The sequence below is a fragment of the Haliotis rufescens genome, unplaced genomic scaffold, assembly GCF_023055435.1.
Source record: "Haliotis rufescens isolate VD_foot unplaced genomic scaffold, xgHalRufe1.0.p SCAF_15, whole genome shotgun sequence".
Lineage (NCBI taxonomy): Eukaryota > Metazoa > Mollusca > Gastropoda > Lepetellida > Haliotidae > Haliotis > Haliotis rufescens.
The window spans coordinates 3,959,389-3,973,966 of NW_025963835.1; the positions used below are offsets into that span (position 1 = coordinate 3,959,389).

Genomic DNA, 14,578 nt, shown 5'->3' on the forward strand with positions numbered 1-14,578 from the left:
CCGAAGTGCTTCGGGCTTTCCTCCCACATTAAGCTCACACGTCGCGATATAACTGGAATACTGTTAAAACCGGCGTTTCACCCCACTCACTCACCTTCTTCAGTGACATGGTAGAGTAACAGTAATGACGACTAACCGCAAAGTACGTCAAGTTCAGTCACATCCAAGTTCGGGGTGAGGTTGTTATACGAATACGTACATACACCCGAAACACAATTTTTAAAACGTGCGGTGTCACCCTGGGCAAGTGACTTAGTTTAAATGTGCCTCTGTTCACCCAGCAGGGAATGGGTACCCGATACGTGAGGTGGATGTAAACCAAAACCTAGCGCCCGTAAGCAGCTTGGGTTGTATACTCCCAAGGGAGTTGAGAATGATAACTCGAATGCAAACGGATCCACTGTTCGGGGAACAAATAAAATCGCCTTTGAGCAGATACTAGAACCCGAATACCTGCGGTTTATAAATGTATAATATAATATAATGACATAGTATTCATTGTTAAATTTGTATTCGTGTTACTTTTTTCCAAATGATACAGAAGTACAAATTCAAAACAACTCAACTATTGTTTTTAAATTAAATGTTTGTTGAGAAAAATAGTTTTTGTCACGACAGTAAACTACGGTTATAATGAACACGCTTATAACGAACTGACCAGTATAACGAACTTATTTTTTTAGTCCCGGCCATTTGATGTATATATGCTGTACGTATGCTTATAACGAACTACGAACTAAAATTAGTGGTCCCTTTGAGTTTCTACAGCCTGTGACCCCCACAACGGGCGATGCCATGCTGATTTCAAGAAACGACTCAGGTGAAATTTAAACATCTATCATTGGAGGGTTTTTTTACCACTTTATTTTGAAAAAAACCTATGTATTTTGAAATATTATTTTAAACCAGTCAACAGTGTAAGTAAATAATATAAAACTTGAGTAATAGTTTTTACATATTTATCACCACCTAGCTGAAACTCCTTTTACGAATGTTCTAAAATTGCTGACCTATGTTCCCATGGGTCAATTACGCGTTGCAAAAGACTACTGTTTTAAAGCGTTTTTGTCGTCACGGTAGACTGGAGATAACATGCGAGGTTTCAAATTAAGATAAAAGACATCGAATCTACGATGAGACGACCTCAAATTTCAAACCACAGTTAGTTTATCTCGTGGAAGCCCTCGTAAAATGTCGCTCAACAACCTGCGAACGAGAAGTGCTCACGACAAATGTCTTCGTGTATAGTTCTTCGTTCCGATGACACCAAGCAATGGATTATAACAAAAAGCCATGCTTTGATCAACAAATCAATCCCGTGTGCTATCTTGCTTCTGACTCAATATGAGATTTATTTGTCCACCTGTACAATGAGGTCGATTTGCTGGAGCGCGAGTCACGTGACCCAAACAAACTGACACGCGGGTCGTTTTGTCGTGAGCGTTATATAGGCAGCTAGATCGCGAGTGATGCGGTTAGGGAAATACCAGGGAAATACCTAGAGACATGTTCGGAATTTCTTCTCAACACAGGATTTGACTCATTTCGAAACTAGGTGAGTGGTTTGCAATGCTTTCATATTGTGGGGAATATTCCATTTATTGTATACTATCTTGTCGTGTGGTTGTTATGCTGTGTTAGCCCTGACAACACTGTTACATGGAAAGTCTCTTTCGCAATATCGGGTTTTCTTTGCGACATTTAGCTATATTGATTTTCATTTAAGGGGAAAGTTATTGCGTTAGAAGCCTAATACACAGCGAGTATTATGCGTTTTAGGCGTGAGTGTGAGCCTACTGGAGTCTTATCAACCTTACAATCTGGCCTTAGGAGATGAAATAGGCTACCAGCTAATTATCAGCTGATATGCGGTAACCTTTCATTATGTAAAAGTCTTTTAATAACCATGCTAACGTATTCATGTATGTATTCTACAAAATAATAACAAACAAAATGTATATTTCTTTTCTCCAAATTATACAATATATTAAGTGTCATATATTGAGTGTAAGTATGGTATTGGTAGGCCTAAAAACAATTTTATTTCTTGTTCAGACAGCATAATTAACAAAAATTACGATTTAGATTTCTGACGGAAATTCTAGACATAAATAATTTTTTTACAAAAGTACAAACTAAGTTGGGTTTTTGTGTATGTATTTTTTTCACATGTGATATAGAAACAGCATATTCCTGTGATCTCAGTGGGTTGAATTTGCTATTTTTCATATTCTGATATGTCTTAAAGTGGATAGTCTTTTTTATCACAGTTTAAGTTTTTGAGTGCAAAGCTGATGATGAACACCCTCATGTCGACTCTAATTCCCAAGAAAGTTGTCTTGTGTGAGTGAGTAAATATTGTTATATAACACAGTTTGCAATATTCCAGCTGTTAATAACAGCAACCTCTAAATATTATGATGAAATGAGGGAAAAAATGAAAGCTGAAAAGCACTGATATATTTATAATTCACAAATTGCAAACTTACATGTTTAACTTAAATAATTCTCTGTACAATAGCTAAAACTGCAAGGCTGACAAGGAAGCTCAACTGACACTGTCCAGATGACAACATACTGACATTACTCTTTGAAGAACCAAAAAATATCTTCATTTTTTAACTTTCCCACCTATCGATCCGGAGTTTTCACCAAAAAATCTGTAAACCAAGATGTCCTGACCTTACTCTATCTGTTTAATTTACCATGCATTTAAGTTGCCAAGCAACCAAATTCTTTGGTGGCCGTATGACCAAATTCTGAATCTGGCATCCATAGCTACAAATTGCCTTATATGAAAAACTTCGCAATGACTGCAGTTTTTTTCAAACAACTCAATTCAGAACCCTGTTTCTGTAAATTGGGATTTTAATCTTCAAAGTTGGCATATATCCCATATGATGACATGCTTTGATGTTTTCAGTAAGCAATGACGCCATTTGATTACTGTGAGTGAAACTGGACTTGGAAGCCTGGTTTTGATTTTTAGTTTGGCCGCTTGGGAAATTGTGACTCCTTCGAGCTGCTTGGGTTGCCATTGAAATAGCAGTCAGGGCCTGGTGGAGCCCTTGGAACATCTTAAACATTTAGGCCTTCCTTGAAAAAAAAATGTTGTGATTTAACTTAAAATGTCCTCTATATTTTACCTTTGAGAAAATGATTGCCAGATCAAATAACCCAATTATTGATGTGTTACCCAAATGAATGAGAGATAGTGGCGATTTCCCACAGGGCACTTGATGCTCTTAATATGACTAGACACAGACTGGGTAGAGAGGGAGAGGTGTAGACAGTCCGTCTCTAACTGTCACAAGTTATCCCAACTTCTTAAACATTTTCAACCCTTGGGATTTCTAAGTAACTTTCAATAGGTTACCATGGTTACAGCCAAAGACCATATACCGACATGGTCTCTGATTACAGCAGACATACTGATTCCGGTCAATAATTCTGTCTTCCAATAGCACAGAGATGTAAAATATTAAATGCTAATGTTAATCAAATAAGACAACTATGTTCCTTGCTTGTTTTAGTTTAAATTAATATGTAATATCACATATAACTTTTAATCATGTTTGTTTGCTGAAATTGCCCTTGAAGTTGCACTCGTACTTGCCTGACGAAAAAAGATTGTAAATCTTGTCGTTTTTGTCACACCTGACCCCGATGAATATGGAGACTGTACTCTACCACAGGTGACGTAAGATTGCGTATGCTCAGAGGCCATTGGTTAAAGATAGATTCCAAGAATTCCTTAAAGGGCAAGTTCACACGGAAATGAACCAATTTTTCTTGTACTTTTTCCACATTAAAAGTGTTAACATAGAAGTGTCATAGACAAAAATATAAAAACATCATATTTAATTAACATATTTTTTGCATTAAAACGATTTATATTTTTCACATTTACCAAGTGTTCTATTTCCATAACAAAAACACCATGGCTTATGCCCCTTGCAATATGACGTCATTGGTGCCAATTGATAAACATTATGACGTCATCATGCTTTGTTAGAGCCGCTTCACGTGGTGTAGGTACAGTTTTGTGATTCTAGCGTCTCAGATGCCAGCCAGAATTGTGTTATGCTGAGTCACTACTGCGCCGGAGTGTGTCGTAGACCATGTTGTTTTACCGCAAACTGGTCCTTGATATCTTTTGCGTTGAGAATAGACAGGGACCCAGTTGAATTGGCACCAATTACGTCATAATCTAAGGGGGATAACTCAGGGCTATTTCGCTCGTAAAACGAAGGCCTCATAACGGCATATCATTTTAACACTATTGTGAGCTTCCTACTTTCACTGTGAAAAAAAATTAGTGTATATTTTCAAACACAGATACTAATTAATTCTAAAATTGCGTTTTGTTTAGAAAAAGAAAGAAAGTGATTTTTGCGTGTACACTTCCCCTTTAACTGAATCGACCCTTAAACAAGTGCTAGCACAAGACGATGAGGATGCATTCAACATTGTATTGTTTACTCCCTCTTTAACTGTTTGTGTGTGGGGCGGTCGGGTAGCCTAGTGGTTAAAGCATTCGCTCGTCACGCCCAAGACCTGGGTTCGATTCCCGACATGGGTACAATGTGTGAAGCCCATTTCTGGTGTCCCCTGCCGTGATATTGCTGGAATATTGCTAAAAGTGGCGTAAAACCATACTCACTCACTTTAAATGTTTGTGTGTATAGGATGCAGGATTTCGTATCCATCAACTCCCTGGGTTATGCAGGACTGTTTTCTGTAAGTTTCTAATGCTAAAATTGGTTAAGGAAGGAAAATATTAATGGTTGTATAACAGATACCCCATGTTAGAACTGATTGCCACTAACCCAGGCTCACGACAGGTCAGAGTTGACCGTGGATGTGAATTGTTGCTCATGCTTTCAATCACTGGTTTGCCTGGTCCAAACTTGATTATTTACAGTGTGTCTTGATATACCTGGAATATTGCTGAGGCTCAAACACTATTGGTTGGTGAGGCTTGCTGACTTGGTTGACGCATGTCATAGTATCCCAATTGCGAGGATCGATGCTCATGACATCAATCACTGGCTTTCTGGTTCAGACTCTATTATTTACAGACATCATATAGCTGGAGTATTGCTGAGTGCAATATTAAACAACTTTGCTCAAGGTAGTATGAGATGGCCTGGCTGGCAATCCATCCACCACCTTTTGTTTACCAGCTTTTAACAATTATTTACAGAAACTCCTTCCAGGAATCAGTTAATAAACCATGTCCCAGTTAGCTACCAGGTAGGACACTATTGTTATATTTGTGAAAGATTTTCCTTGATTTTCCCTTTCCTACCTATAATACATTTCCTTGTCACAGAGACAGCAGCTCTGCCTTTGAAAAAAATACTGTTTGATTGGGTTCAATTTTCCTCATATAAAACTGACAACGACGCTGTTTAGGTTATAATGACAATTAAAATATGTTCCTGGTACATGAGGCATCTGAATGGTATACTTAGAAATTATAGTCTTTTTTCCAAAATATGTTGTAATGTTTTTTATAAATCTAGTGATGCATGTATTTTCTCACAAGTTAAGAGAACAAACATATGAATAATAAATGTCTGAATGTGCTTGGGATGCCAAAACTGACAACTGCATGACCAACCTTATTGAACATGTTGAAAGGAAGGAAGAAAATTAATTTTCAGTTCTGAAATTTTGTATAGAAATTGGTCATCCTTTTCTAGTTTTACCCTTTTAAATTAAAGTCTAATAAAAATTAAAAGAATTTATTGCAATTTAGATCCAGCTTAGCTATGCTTTGGAGCCAAAAAAAAAATATTAGCCAATGTATGTAACTGTTTCCTAGACAATGAGTAACTGGAACTGAATTTACAGCTTCTTCATATCAGAAATCTCCACGCCAGGACACCATGGGGTTCACACTGTGTACCCACATCAGTGCTTCCAATAAACACTGAGTCAGTCTAACTAGAACAAATATAGTCATCATCATCATCATCATCATTCATTCATTCATTTACCAGAAACTATTCAAAGTAGTACATGGCATAAGCCAGGTTGCCACCAGAGAATATTAAAGTCAAATTGGTCCACAGCTCATTTTGGTTGGTTGGTTGGTTGGTTGGTTTGTTGTTTAACGCCGCACTCAGCAATATTCCAGCTATATGACGGCGGCCTGTAAATAATTGAGTCTGGACAAGACAATCCAGTGATTGATATCATGAGCATCGATCCTTGCAATGTGGATGACATGCATTAACCAAGTCAGCCAGCCTGACCACCAGATCCCATTAGTCTCCTTTTATGACAAGCCTATTCGCGTTTTTACGGCAACCATGGGTTGCTGAAGACCTATTCTAACCCGGATCTTCACGGGTCTTTAGTGGTTCATGAAACCTACATTGCCTGGAGAAAACATTACTGGTCTTTCCAGACTAGCCTTGAACTACTGAACAAGACTCTATGTCTCCCTGTGTATTTATGCAGTTGGAAACAGACGAAACAATAATTTCAATGAGGCCACAAATTGTTAATGAGAACAGTGTGATGACATCAAGTTTTTGCTAATCTGTTGATGGACAAATTTAGACAGGGACAGCAGTTCTAATACAGCTCACATTTCAACTCCTGAAATTTGCTTGTAGACCATAATGAATTAATTATAAGTGTTTCATCCCTGCCTGCCCAACCACCAAACACCCAACTCACATTTCATTGTCCCCAAGTATGTAAAAATTATTCAACAAAACCATTTGTTAATCGTAATAAATATCTACTGTACAATTCATACTGTATCATAATCTTGTGATTATGAATCTCTTCCAAACAGTGATGGTACCTGATGTTCCCAAAAAGGTGATTACACCCTGCCCCACCATTGGCACCCATCACAAACACATGCAAGGACAAGTCAATTGTTCTCGGTGTTTCCTTGCCTTATTCCTAAATGTGACCTATCATTCATGCTTCATGTGAGGGACATCCATCAACAGTTAATGAACGCAGCTACCTTGAACATATGTGGCACAGTTGGTTAAAAACAAACATAGAAAAATTATCAATGCTCATGATGTCAATCACTGGATTGTCTGGTCCAGACTTGATTATTTATGGACCGCCGTCATATAGCTGGAATATTGCTGAGTGCGGCTCAAAAACAACAAACAAACAAAACAAAAAAACTCACATCTTACTACTTGTTTATATTGTTGAATAACTTGGAAAGATATCTGATAATTAATAAATTGTGGCCTATTCTGTGAAGATTCCAGGTTAGAATAGGTCTTCAGTTACCCATGCTTATCATAAGAGACAACTAAATGGATCGGGTGGTCAGGCTATATAATATAAGTGACTTTGTTATGCTAGTCATTGTTCACCAATTGGGTAGCTAGATGCTCATGATGTCAATCACTGGATTGTCTGTCCCAGAAACAATTATTTACAGACCTCCGTCTTAAAGCTGGAATATTGCTGAGTGCAGCGTTAAACAACAAATAAACAAACTAGGACACAGTTATTGTTTTTGGCTTGACCCTGAAGGTCATTCACAGGGGTCACGGTGACCTATAGCCTCCCATGGAGAATCCAAACAATGCTTGTTTACAGAGAGCTGACAAGTGAACACAGAGAATGAGACTGTCAGTCTGAACAGCCGTTACAATGGGTAGTACAGTCTGAAGTCTCTTCAGTTTAGCTCATATTTCATTTATGAAATTGGACATTTATCCAACGGGGATCAAATTTCATTGTATTGTAGTATAATCTGAATAGCATGGATAGACTATGTTTCACAATTAAAAATAACTTGTGATGATGTATTATAGATGAAGCCATTGATAAATATACTTGATTCTTGTATTGTTGGGGGTGCCTGAGATTTTTGTTGGTTCTTCAGTCAGGGATTCAGAGCATAAATTGTTCCTTCTGAAAGAAGAATCATGCAAGGTTTTCTTTTTACTCAAAACGCAATATTCTTCACATCTATTTCATATTTTTGCATGATTTTGGATTTGTGGGGGTCGATCATAATTCTAAAAAGACAACCCTGAGACGCACACCCCATTCTCTGTGACTTTCCACACATGCAAGCATGCCCGCACACACAGCCCCTTATATAGAAAGTAATTATTTAAATTATTCGAAGACAACACCAAGGCTTCCACTTTGATTAATCAGCAAAGGACAAAATAAAGATACTGGTAGGGTTGACTATTGGTCTGGAAATCACTATTGCAATAACTATTGATATTGAAAGAAACTATTGCGATAACTATTGATATTGCAAGCAACTACTGCGATAAATGTCGATAGTTTTCAGTGTATCATTTTAGATGGATTTTAGAGTTGGAACCTTGGAACTGAAGTTTCCTTTGACTGTGATAACCATAAGACTTCCAAACACTCAATTTTCCACCCAAATTTGTCACAAACTCCACTTGACTGTCACCCTCGCCATTTCACTTTAAGAAAGACCGGTTGCTAAGCATCAAGGGCAGTAAACCCTAATCCTCACTCGGCTGTATTCGTGAGCGTGTTTCGGTGATTCAAACGCATCATATGGTAAATACAATCGAAACTATCAATATTCCTAACTGAAATCAATACTATTGATCAGAAACTGATTTAACAATTGATTTATTAACTTTAAGTGCTTACCAATAGCAATATATCGATATTTCGATTTATCGTGATACCCCTAATACCGGTCTATATTATGATACCCTGCAGTAAACTCTAATCCTCATTCGGCTGTATTCGCGAGCGTGTTTCGGTGATTCAAACGCATCATATGGTAAATACAATCGAAACTATCAATATTACCAACTGAAATCAGTTCTATTGATCGGAAACTGATTTAATAATCGATTTATTGACTCTAAGTGCTTACCAATAGCAATATATCGATATTTCGATTTATCGTGATACCCCTTATATATATTATAATATGTATATTACGATACCCTTCATTGAAATGAACAAACCCATTAAGAACATAACAAAAGAATAGAGCTTTGATGATGATGCTTACCAAACAACTACTTAAAATAATTTGTTTGCAGAGAAATACAATACATGTAGTTGTAGATAGATCAGTGAAGACAATTGCTTTATAAATCTGAAATAAGTACAATCAGTATTTGTTAGTTACTGCATTACTTGAAATATACAGATAACACTATTTGCAACATATTGAAGTAAAACAGCTAATTAAAAATACATGATTCATATGTGCAGAACTACTCTCTGCCACATATATTTCTTTCAATCATTAGACATCTTCCTGAGGCAAGGGAGGTAACTAACAATTAAACTCCAGTTTCCACCCTTGCCGAGCTAGGTTGGAATTATGGAGTTATATTTTGTCTGGACTAACAAGTCTATACATAGTCCAATCAAAATCGCATAATCAAATCGACATCTGGCTTATAAACTACCATCCAGATTTCAGTCGATTGTAGGATTTGCAAAGCATGTGTACTGTCAACTGAGCATCAACAGATATTTTCCAAATCTTTTCATGCGTTTAATCAAGGTGCTCATGTGATTTGATTCACTTCGCAAAGACCCGTTTGACGATACATATCTTGATTATCAATCAGATCGTCTTGACCACGCTGCCATTTTGTTTGAAGCAAATGCATGTGATATGAGAGGTGGAATGTGACTGGTCTATAGGAGGGAGATAGAAGGGACATAACTTATAGTAATCACTGGTGGCGCTACGATCAAGCCCAGAAATTTTAGTCTAGTTCGGCAAGGGTGGAAACTGGACTTCTACAGTCAGTTAACTCCCTTGCCTCAAGAAGATGACATCATGATCATAGGCGAGGTGTCTGAGGCCGAGTGTTTGTATAGAGCCTTGTGTACGTTTAGAATCTGCTGACACAGCATATAAACGCAAGCCTATTGATCTGAAGTTTGTCTACATCTGTTGTAGAGTACGGTGTCGCGCCTCTATTTCATCCATTTATTATCCTGCTTTCTCATGCATATTTGTAACAATTATATCAAATGTGCTTTATTTTTGTTAGGCATTCTTGAAAATTATATCTAATTTCCATAACTGTTCATTAGCTCCCTATAATCTGTAAATTTACAAAATGTCATTTTGATTTGCTTGCATACAAATTTGCATAAAACTGTGTGTAGTTATACAATGCATCTTTTCCATCTTTGTACCTGTATTACGAAAAAGATTTTTATTTATTGATCCATCGCTGACATCGCATACATGAATGCTTCCGCAGTGAAGTGTATACAAACTGCTACAACCAGTATGTTCTAACTTACACTTAAAAGTCGCTGTTGTGAGCTTATGTTACAAAATGTGACACATTTGGAGCATAACATGAACAGATGCGAATAAGTATCACCTGAAACAGACTTTTCAATAGATGATTTTTAACAGGTCTGCTCAGAGATACAAAAATATCCAGTCGACTTGACCCAATGGAGTAACCATGTATAGAATACTAGGGCTGGGACGGGTAACTCGGGTGCTCAAGTGGGTCCTGAGTAGGACCCGGGTACCCACACGACTACCCGGACCCGTGGTTAGTCACGTGACACTAACAATCAAACTCCATGGTTACATTAAAAGTCGCTAATTGTTCGCTTTTCTTTCTGACTATGCATGCACTCCTTTTGACTTTTAAATGTTTGAGTAAAAATAAGGCCTCAGTCAACTTCAGTGTACGCAAGATCAGATCATTTTATGCATGTATCTGATTAGTTTTGGCCAGGGACTCCTGTAAAACAATTCTCAATTGGACATTTTGTAGCCAGCTCTTGAGATCTACAGAAGGTACCCGGGTAGGGTGTGGTAATAGGGGTTCAGGTACCCGGGTAGGGTGTGGTAATAGGGGTTCAGGTACCCGGGTAGGGTGTGGTAATAGGGGTTTAGGTACCCGGGTAGGGTGTGGTAATAGGGGTTCAGGTACCCGGGTAGGGTGTGGTAATAGGGGTTCAGGTACCCGGGTAGGGTGTGGTAATAGGGGTTCAGGTACCCGGGTAGTAAATTTGGACTCATCCCAGCCATATTGTGTACCCATAGAAACTATCAATAACCAAGGTGAATTATTAAGACTCGCTGTCTCAAAATATTATCTGGATCCCTGATTTGAAAATGAGCTAAGATCCTGTAGTATTATCAATGCTGTAAAAGGGGTTTTATTAATTTTGGTGTGTATATACAGGCATTTACCTAGACCTGCTCGAAGGCCAATATTCGGCCCCAAATGTCAGTAGGGGCAGCCGGGTAGCCCAGTGGTTCGTCAAGCTGAAGTTGGAATATTGCTAAAAGTGGCGTAAAACCTCATTCACTCACTCACTCACCCATTTAGTGTCAGTAAAAATTCTCAAATTGGAATTACAAATTTCCCAGTTCATATTGATTTAGTTACAACTAATATTATAGCTTTGTAGATGTAACTTGTGTATCACTGACAACAGGGCCATTAAAATAGAAGAGGCATTAATGCTTAGGTTCATATTATCGCAATGTTAAAATACCTCTGAATTTAGGAAAATAAATAATGATTTTTTTCCCAATTTGCCTGCCATGGGCACTGAGCTTAGGTATTAAATTTTTTTAAAGATCGGCACCTTAGCTACTGGTATGACTGACCCAGACACTAAATTCACTAAATTTAGGGACTTGTCATTTATTTTAGGGGAGGGCCTGGGCTGGTGAGATTCAAGAGTGTGCCATGAAAAACTGACAGAGTTCTATTGTTTCAAATATCAAATTAATAAATTTGTACATTATTTAGGGACTACTCAAGGTAGGGGGTGGGGGTGGGGGTGTGGGGGGGGAGAGAAAGAGAGTCAGCAAAATATGATACAGTCCTTAGGCCAATTTCACTGGCCCTGCCCTCTCCTGTGTATGAATTAATAAATGACCAGTCCCATCCATGTCATTGTGACACAGCTGGATGACGGAGACATTGACCCAGAGCTACAGCTAAGCAGCGTATTTGCATAAAATACCACCCAAAATATTTTTCAAAACCCAATTACTTTCAATTAACTTGCAGACAGAAATGCATGCATTAAATAATATACTCAAATGTATAAAAACAGCTCGCATAAATACCCATGTAGCTTTTTCAGAATGCGTACAAAGGAGCTAATTTCTGAAACACAGTTATGATATATTAGATATATTTAGCAAGTTGTGTAATAGTGTATTTACATTTAGAAGACATAAGATTAACAAATTTTTCATATGATTAATTAGTGTGAAAATATGTATCAATAAAATGTAAACGTAATGTTGAATATGAAGTACAAATAAGAAGGAAATGATATTCATTTTCAATGTAGTTGACGTCTGGTTTCGATCATAAGTTTATAAGCTGCATCGGAATCTTGTTAGGGTTTCTTGATAGATCTTCTTGTTTACTTCCTGAAGGTACATTTCTATTGTTAATACCGATTTGAAAGTTAAATATGTTTTAAGTTTTGATTTTTGAGATAGGTTTTCAATCCAACGTTGTTGACCACAGTCCACGATACGTTGTTTGAATTGTGAAATGAATATTTGCGGATCTCCAACATCTTGAATTATCCAGGCGTAGCCAAAACCATACTTGAAAAGAATGTTTTTTATATACCGGGGGGTATGTTGCCCAGGATATACGGCCAGCTTCATCTAATTTGTACATCATTAAATACATTTGCTTCAGTCAAGCCTATGTATGTCGAACAGTTATATTTAACAGGATAGAAACTTTGTTGTATGTAACATGTAAACTACAATTTTAACATGTATGAATGATTCAAACAGCCATACATATTTGTGTCAAGCGCCCCAGTATATTATTTCAACCCTTCTCAATTTTGCGAATATTAGACACAAAATTGCATCCAGTAATACCCGGGGAACATTGCCTAAAACCACATTCAGTCCTAGTTACCAGATACTCATCAAGCTATCAGGCTATGTTATTCATGATGCCAAATCAAGGAATTAATGAAATAAATATTCATCTTTGTGGTATAAAATGACAACATAAGTAGGGCTTTTCTAAATATTATTCCTAATCAAAGCCATTTAATAATGGTGGCTAACCAAACAAAAATAATGGTACAAGCATTAAGTTACAAATGATCTTTAGGCCTGGCAAGTTCGATGTCTTGTTTCATGGATCTTAAATTCAATTATTAATCGAAATTACATAATTATAGGTACCTGTGAAGACCCGGGTTAGAATAGGTCTTCAGCTACCCATGCTTGCCGTAAAAGGCTACTGTGCTTGTCATAAGAGACAACTAACGGGATCCGGTGGTCAGGCTCGCTGACTTGGTTGATGCATGTCATCGTATCCTGATTGAGCTGATCGATGTTCATGATGTCAATCACTGGATTGTCTGGACTAGACATGATTATTTACAGACCGCTTAAGTGTTTAAATTGTCTTGACCTTGTAAGGTGAGGTGAAATGGGGTTTAACTTTGCGTCCAAGATTATTGCACTTTTATAGTGACGTGCATGTACGTGTGTGTGTTTGTGTGGCTGCTTGTACTAGTCCGGACTGATGCCGATTTATAGTGCTAGCTCACTGGGATACCATGCTGCAGTTTAACATGAATACCCCACTCAGACACAGTATACTGACTCCGAGCCGACCAGTCCTTATCTCATTTAATGCCGAGCGCCAGGCAGGGTAAAAACAAGTACCATCTTTTACTATGTTTTGGTATGACGCAGTCGGGGATCGAACCCCGGACCTTCCGTTCTCCGGGCGGACGCTCTACCACAAGACCACGGAGACAGTCCTTGACCTTATTAATATTACAGATAATATCATACAACACCAATCATACAAGCCACGTGTCGCAGGAGTTTATCTCTCTGGTCGCTATAACTTTAATACAGACAGCAGCTGGTGTAGCCTTACAGAACCAAGTGGAACTTATTTCTGTTTGAAACACATATATGTTGGAATAATAAGCATTAAATATGAAATATAGCTTTTCCCATCTCATATAATCGGCTTTTGCATTATCCATGCAGTGAGCAGAAAGCTGACTTAGAGATTGTAGTAACTGGCTGCATAATCTATATATTGATTAGCATTAGTTGTGACAGTGTGAGGCAAATGGCATCTCGCTTGTACTTTCAGTAGGTCGTCTGCAATGTCTACAAGATTCTCCTGTATACATGGGCCTTTAGGTGTAAGTGTTGGTCTACAGATCTGTGGAGCAAAATTTAACAAATATGGAATCAAATTATATTTTTAAAAAACACAAATTGATTATTACATTTTACAAATTTGATTTGATGTGGTGTGGGAGGCATATTATTGTTTATGTTTCTTTTTAAACAAACTGTTCGAGGCATTAGTACATTAACTGTCAGCAGATGTGGGACACATCCAGCATGGATATGTATGTGGTGTATTTCATTTCATCAGGTAAAGAGAGAAGGGAACTTACAGTGTGACAATCATGTTCAGCAGGTTTCTGGGAATACTAAAATGACGTGGGGCAGCGTTTTTGGCAGTGAGGTGGGCAGGGATAAAAATCTATTAATTATTCTATGTTGGTTAACCTACCATTTTCCTGATTGTTTACTAATTTCTGAAAT

General features: G+C 37.6%; 1 protein-coding gene across 2 annotated transcripts in view; it reads left to right on the forward strand.

The window, feature by feature from the left end:
* Positions 1-14,578, forward strand: part of LOC124134948 (E3 ubiquitin-protein ligase RGLG3-like) — a 52,878-nt gene that overhangs the window by 875 nt on the left and 37,425 nt on the right. Inside the window, exon 1 of one of the 2 annotated variants that reach the window (XM_046500067.2) lies at positions 1,441-1,555. The exons of the other annotated variant lie outside the window; for it this stretch is intronic. The gene's annotated coding sequence lies outside the window, so the exon portion shown is untranslated. Of the gene's footprint in view, positions 1-1,440; positions 1,556-14,578 lie in introns of those variants that run through there. 2 annotated transcript variants of the gene reach the window in all.